We start from the raw sequence: 14,417 nt of genomic DNA on the forward strand, positions 1-14,417 counted from the left end.
CGGGCACTGGAATACAGCATGGTACTAAGGGGATTACGTCATGTCTTCCTTCTTCCTCCTGCCTCCTTCCCAACCCTAAGGTACTTGGTTAATATTTCTATTGTATGCTTTAATTAGCACATTCCTGGCTGCAGGCTACCTTCTCCTGTTCCCGCCTTCTTTAAAACACAGCATTTTATACATTACTATATACATTATTTTTAAAATGTTAATTGTGCAAGGACCTTCTAGGATTTGCAATATTTAGCTTGCTGTGACCTTTGCACAGGATCTGCCCATGACATACACTCAGCAAACACTGGCTCGTGGCGGCAGGCTGCCAAATCCCCCTGGCCTCTTTTCACCTTGTCCTCTGCTTACACTTTGTCAAATTTCTGGGGAACCCTGCCACACATGTTAATAACTATATACAAAAGCAGCAAAACCCTAGCCATATCTGTTCCTTAACACCTATCCTGTGGCGTACCAAACTGAGACTAAAATGTTGCCTTTGATTGGCGTCCAAGGGAGTCTGTACTTATGGTGCAGCAGAGTCTGAGAATGAGGAACACCCCAGTGAACTTGAGCAGAGATTACCGTGTCTCAGGAGGACAGCTCAAGAGGGGCTCCTATTCCCAGAGGGGACTCATCAGCCCGTAGAGGCAAGAAGTGCCTCTAATGACTTTCTGATGCTATAAACTCCTCGAACAGCCTTAGCCACACTGGTGGGTGAATGTGTCAGTGCACCCACCAACAAAGATCGCTCTGCTTTGTTTACCACCCATGAAAACCTAAAAAGGCAATCGCTATCGCTGACCTAAGTAAGAGAAATACAGATCCATAAAGCAAGTACCTATTGAGAGGTATCAATGATAAAGCAATCATGATAGCGATAACTACATAATTTCACAACGTCAACCTAACAGGTAGGTGTCAGAAAAGGGTAACATCTGGCAGGAGGAAAAAGAAAAAGCAACAGTGAGCAGCTGGGAGGGTACCCAGGAGCATAAGTCTCTTACCCAGTTCAGCTGCAGATACAGCAACACACCCAGGCAAAGCCTCGTTAACAGCTTCAAAAATTTCTGCTGTATCTGGGTATTGTCTGAAGGTTTCCCTTGCGCACACCCGTGCGATCTAAGCCTCAGCCAGTACGGCTATAGAGTAGATAGGATAAAGTAACAATGCTTCTTTTGAAGAAGCAGATATCAGCATCTGAAACAAGTCACTGTGCTTGACTTAGCCAAACCAAATTCCTGATGTCTGGAGTTTTGTCTATCTGGTGATAGGAGGATTAGATACAATATGCATGAATATACTGCGTGACCATGCAAAACCAAATAGTGCCACAAAGATAATTGTAGTTTAATTAATACAGTCTGCTGCTCCATGGTTCACCAAGTTTTTGATTATTTGTCCATCTTTAAATTTTCAACAAAGCATTCCTGCACAGTTGGATGCCATCAGAAAAAGAAGAAGAAAATGTATCTTCCTTTCCATTCTGGAAGTTTGGCTTCTTTTCAGGCCATTTCATTCAATAAAATATATTTTTGGGTTTATTAAGACCACATTGGGCATGCCCATTTTTCAAAACTTTTTGAGATTCTGAATTTCTGTAAATTTCATAACTGAAGAATATGAAATACTTCTACATATGGCATTAAAAAACTAAAACAAATTTGAAAAGAAGTTTTAGTTAGGACATAAACATGTTTCTGACATACTAAGTTCAGTTCTTAACTTTGTTCAACGATTTCACTTTCATGTGTCAAACTCCAACTTTTAAAAATATATCTCTCTCAGCAAAAAGATGGTACTTTTGCCCGCTTAGAGCAGTTGACGCTGATTTTTTTTCATGGTTATTTGATGTAAAAAAAATAAAAATACTAACATATTGTTCTGAGCATTGTGGACAACTTTTCCAGATGGGGAAAACAGAGGTTTTTATGACTTAGGAAAGCAGATTTTCCAGAGGGCTGGTCTGCTTTTCTTCCACTCTTCCCTTTAGGATTTTCTGAAAACATTTGACTTACTTCTGACTCTGCAGTACATTTATAGCCTCTTATTTTTAGGGGTTTGTGCTGCATACCTCCCATGTGCAGGTTCCAGCCCTGCTTTCTGCTTGCTTTCCCAGGCACAGATACAGGAGTATCACAGCACACTTGTTTACACTCACTCACTCAAACGTGAACCAAAGATTCAAAGCGGTGGGGATGCCTGGTTTTGGTTTTCCTCTTCCCAGCTGCTAGGGAGAAACTTGCTCTCTGCTTATAATGAGGGTTCAGTCTCTGGGAGGGAGCAGCGCTGGGGCAGCACGTGGCAAAGCAGGGAGCCCTCAGGGGTGCTCACTCCAGCCTGGAGTGTCCCCTTGTGCAGCAGGTAGAGGGTCATCGAAGCTGGACTGCAGGTCCCAGCTTCCTCACCCCACATGTTTCTTATCCTAGTCTGTACCCATGTGGATGAGGATGCAGGTACTTCAAGGAAACGTAATTCTGCCCATGAGCTCCTAGGGGTATCCCCCAACTGGCAGCTCATGTCCTCCTATCATTTCCTGAAGCAAAGGCTACACAGAAGCAGTGCAGCAAGGTCTGAAAGGGTGGAACGTGCCTTTGTCTGCTCCCTTGTTATCCTGAACAGCTGGGTTAAAGTCACACACACCCCGCAGCCATGAATGGCAATATTAACTTTAAAACGAAAATCCTACTTTTGATTGGCTGTGCCAACTGTTTGATAGCGCAGCTTTCCAGCAACTCAGAATTTCTTTGTAAATAGGGAATCGTTACAAATTAAGGAACAACGTTATACCAAGACTGAGATTTAAACTGGGCTAGCCAAATTTACCTTCTCGTTGCACCTAAATTAATAATCTAACTTGAAAGGAAATTAGAACCTAGCAGCTGCTGGTGATTTTCTTCAAACTGTTTTAGAAAGTCAGATTATATTTTTTTCTGAGTATTTGGATGCATATGCTATAAAAACCCGATAGCTTATTCTTAGAATATACTTCTGATCAACTTGGTTTTTGGTTTTGTTTTTTTTACCTAGCAATCTAAGTATTAAATGTACAAATGTTTTAAAACTTAAACCACATAAAAAGTATTTTGTACTCAACAGAGGAGCCCAGTGTGCAGTTTTTGTTCAACAGAAGAGCCATGATGTGATTGTCACGTAACTGTATGCTTCCCAATATTCCATGCTTTTCTAAACTGATAAGCTTCACTGTCAGACTAAATTCTCTAGTATTCGGTGTTTTCTAAAAAGATATGAGTATTGTATCTCTCTAATTATTGAAGCCTTAATTCAATGCTATTTAAATGTTTTTTAAGGCTGTTATTTAAATGTTTTGTAAAGATTAATGCTTAGTTATTAAACTCATATATCTGTTAGTCTGCTTAATAATTCTTGAACATCACACCTTTGTTAGTGGTTTAAGACAAAAACAATGTCTACACTTCTGGAAAGGAAAGGAATGTTTTATATTAACTATTTCAAAGTGTTAGGAAGTACAGTGGATCTATGTCTTTCTCTTACATCCAGAACTGGGATCCTCTAATACAGTCCTGTATTGACATAGCAGTTGTTATTAATCCACAGGTGATATGCCAATAGACTCGCAATTAACACTACATACCTGTTATCCACTCAGAAAAGGCCTCAAACTTAGCTAAGATGGAAAGAAAATTCTCATACCAAAAGTAGGGAGTTGATATAAAGTGTTGATATACAAATGGAGGCTGGAAATAAAAAGAGAGTTCCAGCCATGTAAAGAAGTCATGGGGCAAAAAGTCTTGATAGACTTGATATGCCTCTGCACCATGGATGATGGTGTTGCTCCTAACAATGAGGACTGTACTGTTGACCTATCTAACCCTGGGATCTTGCCTTATGGTCCATTTTGTTCTCATTTAATGATAGGAGCTCAGCTTCCTGTTCTATTAAGCTTTAATTTACCTGGATGTGACAATTATGAGAACTGAGCTAAATCAGAATGTCTCCAGAACAAGGCAGGAACGTGGACAGATATCTATGTGGAAAAATGTTAAGACTGCAAAACTTAGGCACTCAAAATAGCGAATGCCAAGCTTAAATCTGCCTGCACATCTTAATTCACATCTTGCCAGGTGCAGGTGTACACTGTATTTGTATTCCAGATCCCCAAATTCAAAGGACGCTTGAGCGATGCCTAGTTTTTTTGCTGGATCAAAACTTGAGCATATGAGTTGGAAAGTATGCCGCTCTTCTCCTTCCCTGAAAGCATTTTCCCTCACCATCCTGGAATTTTCTGTAGTCCATCCCCTTCTCTTTACGGAGTTTCCCTTTCCCCTTCACCTTCCCTCTGACCCCATGCACTGACTTTCCCAAGGTAGCGCATCTCCCTCCACTTTATTTCTGCTTATTGTTGTAAGGTGGGAGCATGCTGTGTTTGGATGTAGCGGATGTGCTGTGCCGCAGGGCTGCATCGGGAGGATGCTGCCACACTTGTGGCTGAGCCCCCGCACCCGAAGCACAAACAGCCATGCCTACAGGATGGAGGAGAACCCTGTAGGGCCTTCAGCCCCATAAATGGCTGCGTGTGTGTAGTCCACTGAGACTAATTAAACCCTTTTCCAGCACACTAGAGGAAAGAACGAAGAAATATCCCTCAGCTTCTCGCCACCCAAATTGCAGCATGCATTAGAAAGTCCAGTGTCGGTTTCGCGTTCCTTGATTTTTTCCCGTGTGTAAAAAGGGAGTGGAGCTGTGCCAGTGTGCTGAAGTCTATAAATGAAAAGTGTCACATAGGTGTGAGTATTATTAGCTGCTTAATAGAACTAGGCAGAATTAGAAATTATTCTGAAGCAGACAGTGAGCCACAGCAGTGTCACTTTAAAACCAAATAGCTGAAGTTTTTGCTGAGAACTACTAAAGTGCACGGAAAAAAAATCATTGCTATAACTCTGCCAAAGCCTCCCATCTAGCAAAGTCAAATGCAGCAGAGGTGATGGAGGCCCTTCAAGGCTAAAAAGATCTCTTTTTGGCTCACCTTTTTGAATGTCTCTTTAAAAATAAATAAAATTGTCATTTTAAACTGCTGAACTACCTTCTTCTCCACTTAGAGCCTTGCAGAGAGATTTCCTGACGGGCTAGTACGTCCTTTCATACTACTGGCAGCTCTGTGCTCAGCACAATCAGCCCACACAGGTGCTTTCCTTGAGTTAAGATGACAAGGTCTGTCTTGGACACCAGGAAAGCAGAGGGGTGACTTCCCGTCAAGAAATAAGCTTAGAATGAACATGTCACCATAATCTTTCTGCCTTACAACTGTTTACGGAGTGGCACTATGCAAAGGTGAACCCTGCGGTGTTGTGCAGGGAAAGCCGGTGAGACTAAGCTGGGAAAACCTTTGGGGGTTGCTGAGTGGACTTCTCTGGGCTGAGGAGCACCGGGATGTGTGCAGTTATACAGAATACATTGCAACTTCAGCCAGAACAGGGAATTGACTTTCTAAGGGACAAATGTGATTTTTTTCCTCTCCAACCTTGCACTGTTACTTTTTTTATACAGTCCCCCAACCCCTTCTCCTCTGACTCCGTAACACCTCATAAAACAAAGTGCTTGGTTGACTTGATGGTCTATAACAATGGAACTGGTATAAGTAACTTGGAAATTTTTTACAAAGCTTGTTTGTTTGTTCGTGTTTTATTGTTCCACCTGCAGCTTCTGAGTCCACAGGCTGCCACAGTGTTTCTACTGAATTTCAGAGTTTTAGTTCCAACCGCCACTGGGTAAGTTGTGCCTAAGCTTTACTTTGAAGTTTTTAAATAGCATTATAAGTAACAGCTATATTCAGAAATAATACACAAATACTATTCTGCAGTACCTAGAGAAGTCATATCATACCAAAAAAAACTGTACTGATTTTTCCTAAAGAACTTGGAAACAAAACAGTGTGGCCATTGTATTTCAAACATTAGAGCAATTGTTTGGTACATGTGGTGCAACCTTAGCTTTCTGTGTCGGAACATGGTGCCAACTCTGAGTGTCTGTATTTAATGTGGGCATGCGCGTGTTTAAACAAGTGCTTTCCTATCTCCAGGTTATACAGGCATATTTATGCATACGGTTTGGAAAAGCCAGACAACACTTTAAAGCGATAAAAGGGAACCTGAAACGTGTTCATTTTTCACACCATTGTACTTTTAATACAAAGCAAAACCTGTTATGGGACTTGGATTTTTCTTCCAAGTACATTGACATTTATTTTATATATATATATATCTCCTAATAACGTTTATCCTTGTATTCCAGAACACCTGTAGGTAGCAAGAAGAGACCTAGCTAAACAAATACAGATAAACAAAGAATAGTTCATTGCTTGCAGTTGAAAGCGTTTTGTGCGATAGTTTGTGTTATTCCAGTATACTCATAAACATGTGACTCTAAACATCTTTAAATTACATGTTTAGGCAGCCAAAATGTTAGTGTAACTCCTTTTGGATTCAACAGTCTACCTAGTGGCTTAACCTGCTACTGAAGGTCGGGGGAATAATTTATCTTCCACAACACCTAGACATCACCAGCTATACTTCTGGAGATATCCTGGAAAATGAAACTGCGAAAACATTCCAAGAGCTTCAGTGGGGTTATTGTCTATGACAAGATCCTCTTGGACAATACACAGACCTTCGTGCAGGTATTGCTCTAATACCCAATAAAAATCAAAGCTCCCTCTCAGGAACACTCTGCTCGCTGTGCACAGTATTTTAGATGGACTGGTAATATGTGGAATCAGCACTATCAGTGACGAAAACTAATTCACGGCTTCTTACCCACATTCTCAGTTTAAGCATTCATTGTTCTTTTGAATGTGTTACTTTCTTACTTTTGAAGGAAGGTTTCTCATGTACCATACAGAACACCTAGCCATGGAAGATGCTAATCACTTTTCGGATGAAACAGGTTAGTCTCTGAGACGCTGTTTCTTTTTTTTTTCTTTAAAATCACAAAAGTAAAAACATTTTCTTATTTATTGTTCTTACTGGAATTACACTGTGGAAACAATGGGTGTATAGAACAGTTAAGACACTGTGCAAGATTAATTGATTACAGGATCAGCCAGTATGCTCAAAGAGCGTTAGCTTTTCCCAAGATAAGAATCTTGTTACAAACTAGAAGTGAACTGTAACAGGCAGTGCTAGCTATTGAACCCAGGCTTGGTGTCCACCCCCACACTGCTGCAGATTGCAATCTAAGGCTTATGCCCTGGAGTGCTGTGAAGAATGATCACATGCGAACAACATAATTTCCTAATGCAGATGCAATCAGAGAGTATAAGGAAAGAAGAGCATCTCTCTGACTGAAAAACATTAGGAAGATTGATGGCTGCTTTAGAAATAATCGATATGAGAAACCTAAAAGGTAAGCATGTTGTTTTGATTAGACAGCCAGACATATGAAAACAGCAAGAGGAATGGGAAAGTGAAGAAAACAGCAGAAGGAAGAGAGGCAAAATGTTTGGTCTACAGTTGCAGAGGGCTTTTACTCCTGTTAGTATTAGAGGTTAGTATTCTTTTTGGCTATAAAGGACAATTTGGGTCACACTGATCTTATATCACTGAGACAAGGAGCTGGACAGATTCTGCATAGAAGAAGCGTGTGACTCATGGAAAGAGTAACTAGTGAAGAGCTTGCTCGACTTGAACTCTTGCTTATAGGGATTTTATTTACCCCTGGGGAAGGGTGAAATTTTCCAGTTTGGCATAGAGCTAAACTACTTTACCAGTGAGAGAGAACTTGAAGCCTCCTTTGCTGAGAAGATAAGCTTTCATGAGTCACGATAAAGGCTAACATGTACTGAAGATTATTGCACAGTTAAAGAGGAAAAAGGTACCTTAAAGCATGTTTCTTTTAGGTGCAAAAACTAGCTAACGGAGTATTCAACACCTATGTCATACTTAACTAGATGGTCACGTTAACTCTTTTTCTATACCCAAGACAAACCATCATACATTTCTTTACAGCAGACACACATACCAAAAATAAAGAAAAATGCTCCCTTCTTTGAGGAACTAAGAATCCGTAGTAGCTCTTTCAACAACATGAAACCTATATACTCATTCACAAAAAGCTCCATTAGAGAATTCAGTCAGAATTCTTTTTTTGATTTTTATTTCTAATGGGAATAATAATGACCCCCCTGCCTTGTGACAACATTACCGGCACTTAAAAAAAAATAAAATAATTTGCTGTGGAAACATTTGGAAAGAGTTACATTCAAGAAAATTACTTGCGAAAGAGGTTTAGTTTAAATGTAAATTCAGCCTCAGATCATCTGTACAAACATGTTTTAAAAGAAAGGGAAAAAACCCACTTGCCTAATGTGCTGATGAGAGCTCTTAATAGCAGTCTAAAACATGCATAAGTTAAGCACAACTCCATAGTTTCTCCAAAACAGGGCAGAATTTAGTCCTCAGGCGCTGCCTGCCGGAAAACTTGAAGATCACAGAGAGGAAGAGAGATGAGATGAGCTTTGGATGCAGATTCTAAACAAACATTTTCAATACATGAGCTATGAATATGGATCTTCCTTTTTTTCTTAATACAAACCCTACATCAAGTTATAAGGAAATATTTAAAGTGCTGTTGTGAATCTTTTGTTCAGACTAACTAACTACTTGTGTAGTTTTATAAAAAGAGTTTGTTCTACCTAATTGTGTTGTCAAATCACCTACATCTTCTCTGCAATAAAAAAAAATCTTAAGTTCTTCCAGAAGGAAAAAACCACCTGATTTTAAAACTATTAAAACATAATAACTAGTAGTAGGAGTGAAAGTTCAATTTATCAGCCATATCTTTGCGCAGAGCTAAATCATTTAGTAGAGATCCATTCTGGACTTGGAAAAATACATAAGATATAGATGACAAGAGAAGACTGAATAACTGTATGATTGTAGCTTGCAAAATCTGCTTTAAATAATGAAACACTAAAGTTGAAAAGACCAGTATTTGATGAACTGAACTGTAAAGAATCGTATGAGACTTCTGCGGACCCTGAGGACTTTATATAGTTTATCTTACGTAAAACTGGCAAACACTCAAAAAACCCACTGGTGTTTTTGCCAGTCAATGTTAAGGACTTACATATGGCCTTTGTTCAGATCCTCTCAGCTGGAGAGGGTTTCTCTCAATTTAAATAATTGGTAGTCATAATTTCTAATTTTTGTAATTGCAGTTGCCTTTAAATCAACTCTGCTTGAAAAACTCCTGCAAGGGACCTTGCTGGAAATCATCAAACTCACTGTCCTGGAGAAGAATCCCGATCCTTGTCAGCCATGGCTACAGTCCCACAGAAAATGAGGGAAAACACAGATGAATTCAGCTTAGAAGTAGTATGGGAATTACTTGATCTTATGTCAGAGATGGCCATTGATGTGCTTTAAATAGGAATAGACAGAAAGCTTCTGTATTGAGGAAAATCAATCTTTTTGTCTTCAGATGACATCTTTTCAATTTAAGACTGTACATACTCTGAGAAGTCAAATCTGTGGTCCTTGAAAATGCTATGCTTATTTTGAAAGAAAAGGATAGAGATCTGGGTTTTTTTCCCCTGAAAATGTTAAGCTTTAATACAAACAAAGCTAGCAAATTCATCTACACTTGGATCCTGAATCTAGACAATTTTCTGGATTTTCTGTGTGCTGCTGGCTAAAAGTCAACACAAGTAAAATGAGAGAAAAAAAAAAGGGATACGTGAGCTGAAACATCTTGCTACAAATGCTTGCTTTCCTGGATGACCCTAGTCTGGATAGATAAAGGCTCTACTCTTTACACACCAACTACACATGATTCAAACAAGAATCTAATGCACAGACAGACTGTTTAGTACTGAGGCACATCTTCAGATTATTTCCAGATAGGAATATAAATATGTGTAGCTAAAAGACTCAGTGCTTGCTGTTCCTATCTGCTGCATGCAATATTATATTGCCTTGCAAATCTGTCTATTCTAATAAATCAGCCTGCAGATACGGAGCAGGAGGGTCTGCTTTTGTGTGCAAAAGGCTTCTAAAGAGACAATCAGCACGCCTGTGCGGAGACACCGCCTATGCCGCAGACTGGAGCCCCACTGGGAAAAGTGAGTGAGTGCCTGAACGAAGGAAGGAATGAAAGGCTGCCCCTCAGGTGGGCTCCCTTTGCCTGCAATGAGGAGCTGTGGTTGCGTGACTCACTGGCTGGCCGTCACGAGAATGTCTGAGAGCAGGACGATGTCACAGGCATGCTGCAGACACACCACAAGCCATGCACGGTTTAGACTCATCTGCTGCTGCTTTGGGGAAAAATGGTAAACTATGACGGCAAGCTTAAAACAATTATGGAGAATTATTTTAAACACAGTTGTTAAGGGAGGGTAAAAATTAATAATTTTCATAATCATCCTTTTTTTAGGCTCCGTGTCCTGAGTCCAACAGGTGAACACTGCAAAATTGACTCTAACCAACAGGAAAAGAAAAAGGGATCGGGTGATGTCACAGACTCTGGGGCAGGTTAAAGCCATTGCACAAAATACTCTAGCATAATCTATACACAAGCTTCAACCCAGGAAAGTTAGTAGGAAGTCTTTCCATTGATTTCAGCTCACTGAGATTGATGCCCTTGAGAAACACAGCATATCTACCAGTTTATGCCCCTGCTCCACCCCTTTGTGGAGAATTGTGGTCCATTGCACACAATTTAGGATCACAGGCCTTGCTCAGAACTGCTGGGTGGGTCCTTCCTTCATTCTTTTCTCCTTGAAGACAACTCTGAAGCAGGGCTTCTTGATGCTGTCTCTTTGCACAGGAATGCAACAACATCTGAACTACTGCTGGGCATACTCAGAAAAAAAGCCCTTGACTAGGAATCAGATGTGAAGCTAGACGGGATAAGGACAAATCAAATCACTGCCTTCTTCTGACCTCCACATGCCTGTTTTGCTCAGGATCTCGCAGGCTTTTTGGGACAGCTACAGTTCATCTACTTTGAAAGCAGCACATTTTTATTTTCCTGGTTACAAACCATGTTTTAATTATCTGCTGTTGTCAGCTGCTACCAGGCCCTTCTTGGCTAAGCCCCTTTGCTATAAGGCCAGACTGAATTTCTGTTCTCTAAAATACAGGTAAGGCTGTCTATGGTCCTCTTATGTTACAGCCTGCCTGGTGGCAAGATCAGTTCAGACTGTGCCTGTGTCATGTTTTTGTGGGGTCTGCTTCATCCCTTCTGGCATGTCCTAGCTCTTCCAGTCCTCAAGCTCCTTACCACCTGCAATCTACACCAGGAAGCCTTGTACATCATTGCCCTGCAGGCTTACTTTCTTGAAACTGGTTTCTGTCTCACCCCAAATGGGCACAAGCTGTACCTATTCCCACCCGAGGCTGCTTGTTAGGCATAATGCCACACCTCCTCACAGACTCACATGATAACTGAGGGTGGAGGGGACACTCAGAAGCCCTCTTGCTCCTTGCTCCGGCCAGGGTGAGCATTCAAGCATTCTGATGCTAAACACAGACAGACACGCTGCAGACTGACATTAAATTTCTCTGCAGACACCTTTTGGTCCTGAAGAAAAGGTGATGGAAATGAAAGCCCAGCATTTTTCTCCCTACCTACTTTAAAAGAAAAAAAAAAGCTTGTAATTTTCATTTCATCGCCTTCCACCGCAGACCTTGAAAGAGCAGCAGACAATGGACCTATACACATACTCCCAAACTCTAACATTGATGTGGCTGGAAGCTGCCCCAAATACATCATTAGAAGTAGTATTCTGCCTTTTTTTTTCCTGCCTACTCCCGAGAGCCAGGATCTGCTGCTCTGTGTGCCCATCTGGTCTTTAAACAATTGTTTACCCTGACAATCAAGCTTTGGCATTAGTTCCTAGCATTGAAGTCTAAGCAGGGCTGAGTTTTGCTCTTTGTGACATGGAGAGCACAGCAAAAGCAGACAGCAGAGACCTAAGCTACCCACCCAGCATCATCCTAGACTGTCAGAGGAGAAGACCAAGTACAGACAAGAGGATGAAAACATTACCTTTCAGGTTATTAAATGCTGCAAGAGTAATCATGGCTGGTGTTCCCGTAAGCCGTGGCTCTTCTTTCTATAGTCTCACACCACTTCCGTCTGCTTCTCTTCCACTTACGCTGGTGGGCTGGTCTGCCTGGATTATGTATAATTATGAAATCTTTAAGACGTTCTTTGATGCTAATTCAAGTCAAGCAAGGCTTTATTTTACATGGATGTTTTTTTCTTTCAGCTTTCATAGGTCTGAGCAGCATAGTGTATAATAGTGAAAAATCAGGAACCACCGCTGAAATTTACTTTTGTAGAGGTTAGTATTCTTGGCATATGACATAGCCATGCTGCAAGAGTTTTCAAATATTAGTTGTAATATTTACTTTGCTTTTGTGAAGAATGTGTTAGTTTAAACATGTCTAAGGTAAAGTGAAATAATTGTGTTTTCTCATTTTTGTGGTCCTTTCCACCTACTTTCCTCTACAGTTTGTTTGTTTTCAGTGTACACAGGATTGTACAAAGAAGCAAACAATTACAAGGAATAGTGTAATTAAAAAGTTCAATGGATATTTTAACTGTTTTGTAGGCAAGATATATTTATTTCCTTGAGGGGAAGAAAAATTGCAACAGCACTGTGTGGAAATTTTCATATCTTGAAAAAAAATCTTGTATTTCTGAATCAGTTATTTCGTGTATGTGAGGATAACTGTGAAACTGCCAAATATTCTAGTAAAAAATTCTGCTAGTTCAGGAAAATGGAATTCAAGACTATGCAAATCCACACAGCTTCTTTTACTATGACAGTTATGTCAGCAACTTGAAAAGAAGCCAACTCCTACTTGCCTTGAGCATGTATTTTGTTGGGTATGGTGGTGGTCAACAGTGATAGACTGGCATTAGACTTTTGCGAAATGGATCCAACTTTCAGTGTGACTAATGCAGAAAAAAAAAAGTCCTTATGGCAATCTCTTTTGGTAGTAGTCCAAGGAGGAGTAATGACCGCTACTCCAGCTATCATTAGTCTGTCTTCTTTTCCAATCCAGACTTGTAGCTCTGGACTATCTGCGCGCTAATCTATTTCAGATGCCGAGTGCCACACAGGACCCGTATTGCTCCAAGACAGGAATTCATGTCGAGTCCAAGCTCTAAGTCTCATCATAAAAGTTCCTTTGTCCCTGAAAAGCTAGTCTGCTTCAGGACTGTGTGAATCTCAGTCAGAAAAAACGGTATGATTCAGTGCTTAACGCAACAGAGCCCTGACCACAGTGGCAGTAACATGCATTGGGAAATGATGATTTCTTTCAGAGTTGGTACTGAGGAAGGTGCTACAAAGATGCATTCATGGTAGTAAACCCAAGGAGGGGGAGGCAGAAGATTGTTTACCCAAGGTAATGTAGTGTGAATCTGGAAACACTGAGACATGCCAGGGTTGACCATTATGAATCCTCAAGTCACAAAGGAGGGACAACATTAGCGAATGGGTTTGAAAAAGCTAAGCCACTTCCTTCCAAGCCTCACACATCAGGGCTTGTCTTTTTGTGAAACATTATTAATGATATTTATACTGTGGTAACACTCAGGAACGGTTGAGGCCTCAGGATATTAGTTACAAACTGTAGATAATTACAGTTTCTGCCTGAAGGAACAAACAACAGTTGTGGTTGGAAGGTACAGTTCTGTTCAAAAAATACCACGTAGAAATTACATTGACATGGTCTTACTTTGCAAATCTATTTCATATATGTATTCAGGCACGCGTGCTATATACTTTAGTGACAAAATAAAGGCCAGTTATGTATTTTCCCTACTCTGATGACAATGAGACTAAGCTGTTTTCCTTTGTTCAAAAGAAATACCTTCTAAATTAGTCATGTTACCTGTACAAAGTTGTGGCTAAAGGTATATTTTAACCTGCAAAATACAAGGGTTTTTTTTTGCAGATACTTGTGTTGTATGGAAAAGGGAAACAGCAGATACAGGTCTCCAGCCAATTCTCAGCTTACAAGAAATTATAGAGACTGCTTTCCCTTCTTTAGCTCAGAAGTTTGGAGTAATATTATTGAAACTTATTAAAAGTGCTCTTCTGTAGCCAAAATTGGGGCTGAACACAGCATTCAATCTTATCAAACTTACATGTTAACTGTGAGCTGCCAATCTATCTGCCCTTGCAGGCTAAGGCTTGCTGCCTGCTGCTCCACAAGAATGTAGCCCGACACATTGGGCATTGCTGATCATTCGATTTGCCGTCTGGCCAACCTGGACATTGGGTCACAGGGAGATACTGTGGCAGTATGCTGCATAAGGAAGGCTGAGCGATCACCTGCGTTCAGATGACTTCGCCCTCAACATAATGTATATCTTCTCTGAAGCATCCTGTGAAGGTCCCTGCTTTGCCATGTGAGTTTATGCACCAGACA

At 40.5% G+C, this 14,417-nt stretch overlaps 1 long non-coding RNA gene across 5 annotated transcripts in view; it reads left to right on the top strand.

The window, feature by feature from the left end:
* LOC128851893 (uncharacterized) overlaps positions 1-13,917 on the top strand; it is a 32,210-nt gene extending 18,293 nt beyond the window's left edge. The window contains exons 5-8 of one of the 5 annotated variants that reach the window (XR_008449424.1): positions 5,674-5,741; positions 6,423-6,915; positions 9,188-12,316; positions 13,084-13,917. This is a non-coding gene — a long non-coding RNA (uncharacterized LOC128851893). Of the gene's footprint in view, positions 1-5,673; positions 5,742-6,422; positions 6,916-9,187 lie in introns of all 5 variants that reach the window. The other 4 variants (XR_008449425.1, XR_008449422.1, XR_008449423.1 and 1 more) reach the window with 4 other exon arrangements.
* The last annotated feature ends 500 nt before the right edge of the window (positions 13,918-14,417 follow it).

The sequence above is a fragment of the Cuculus canorus genome, chromosome 3, assembly GCF_017976375.1.
Source record: "Cuculus canorus isolate bCucCan1 chromosome 3, bCucCan1.pri, whole genome shotgun sequence".
Classification (NCBI taxonomy): domain Eukaryota; kingdom Metazoa; phylum Chordata; class Aves; order Cuculiformes; family Cuculidae; genus Cuculus; species Cuculus canorus.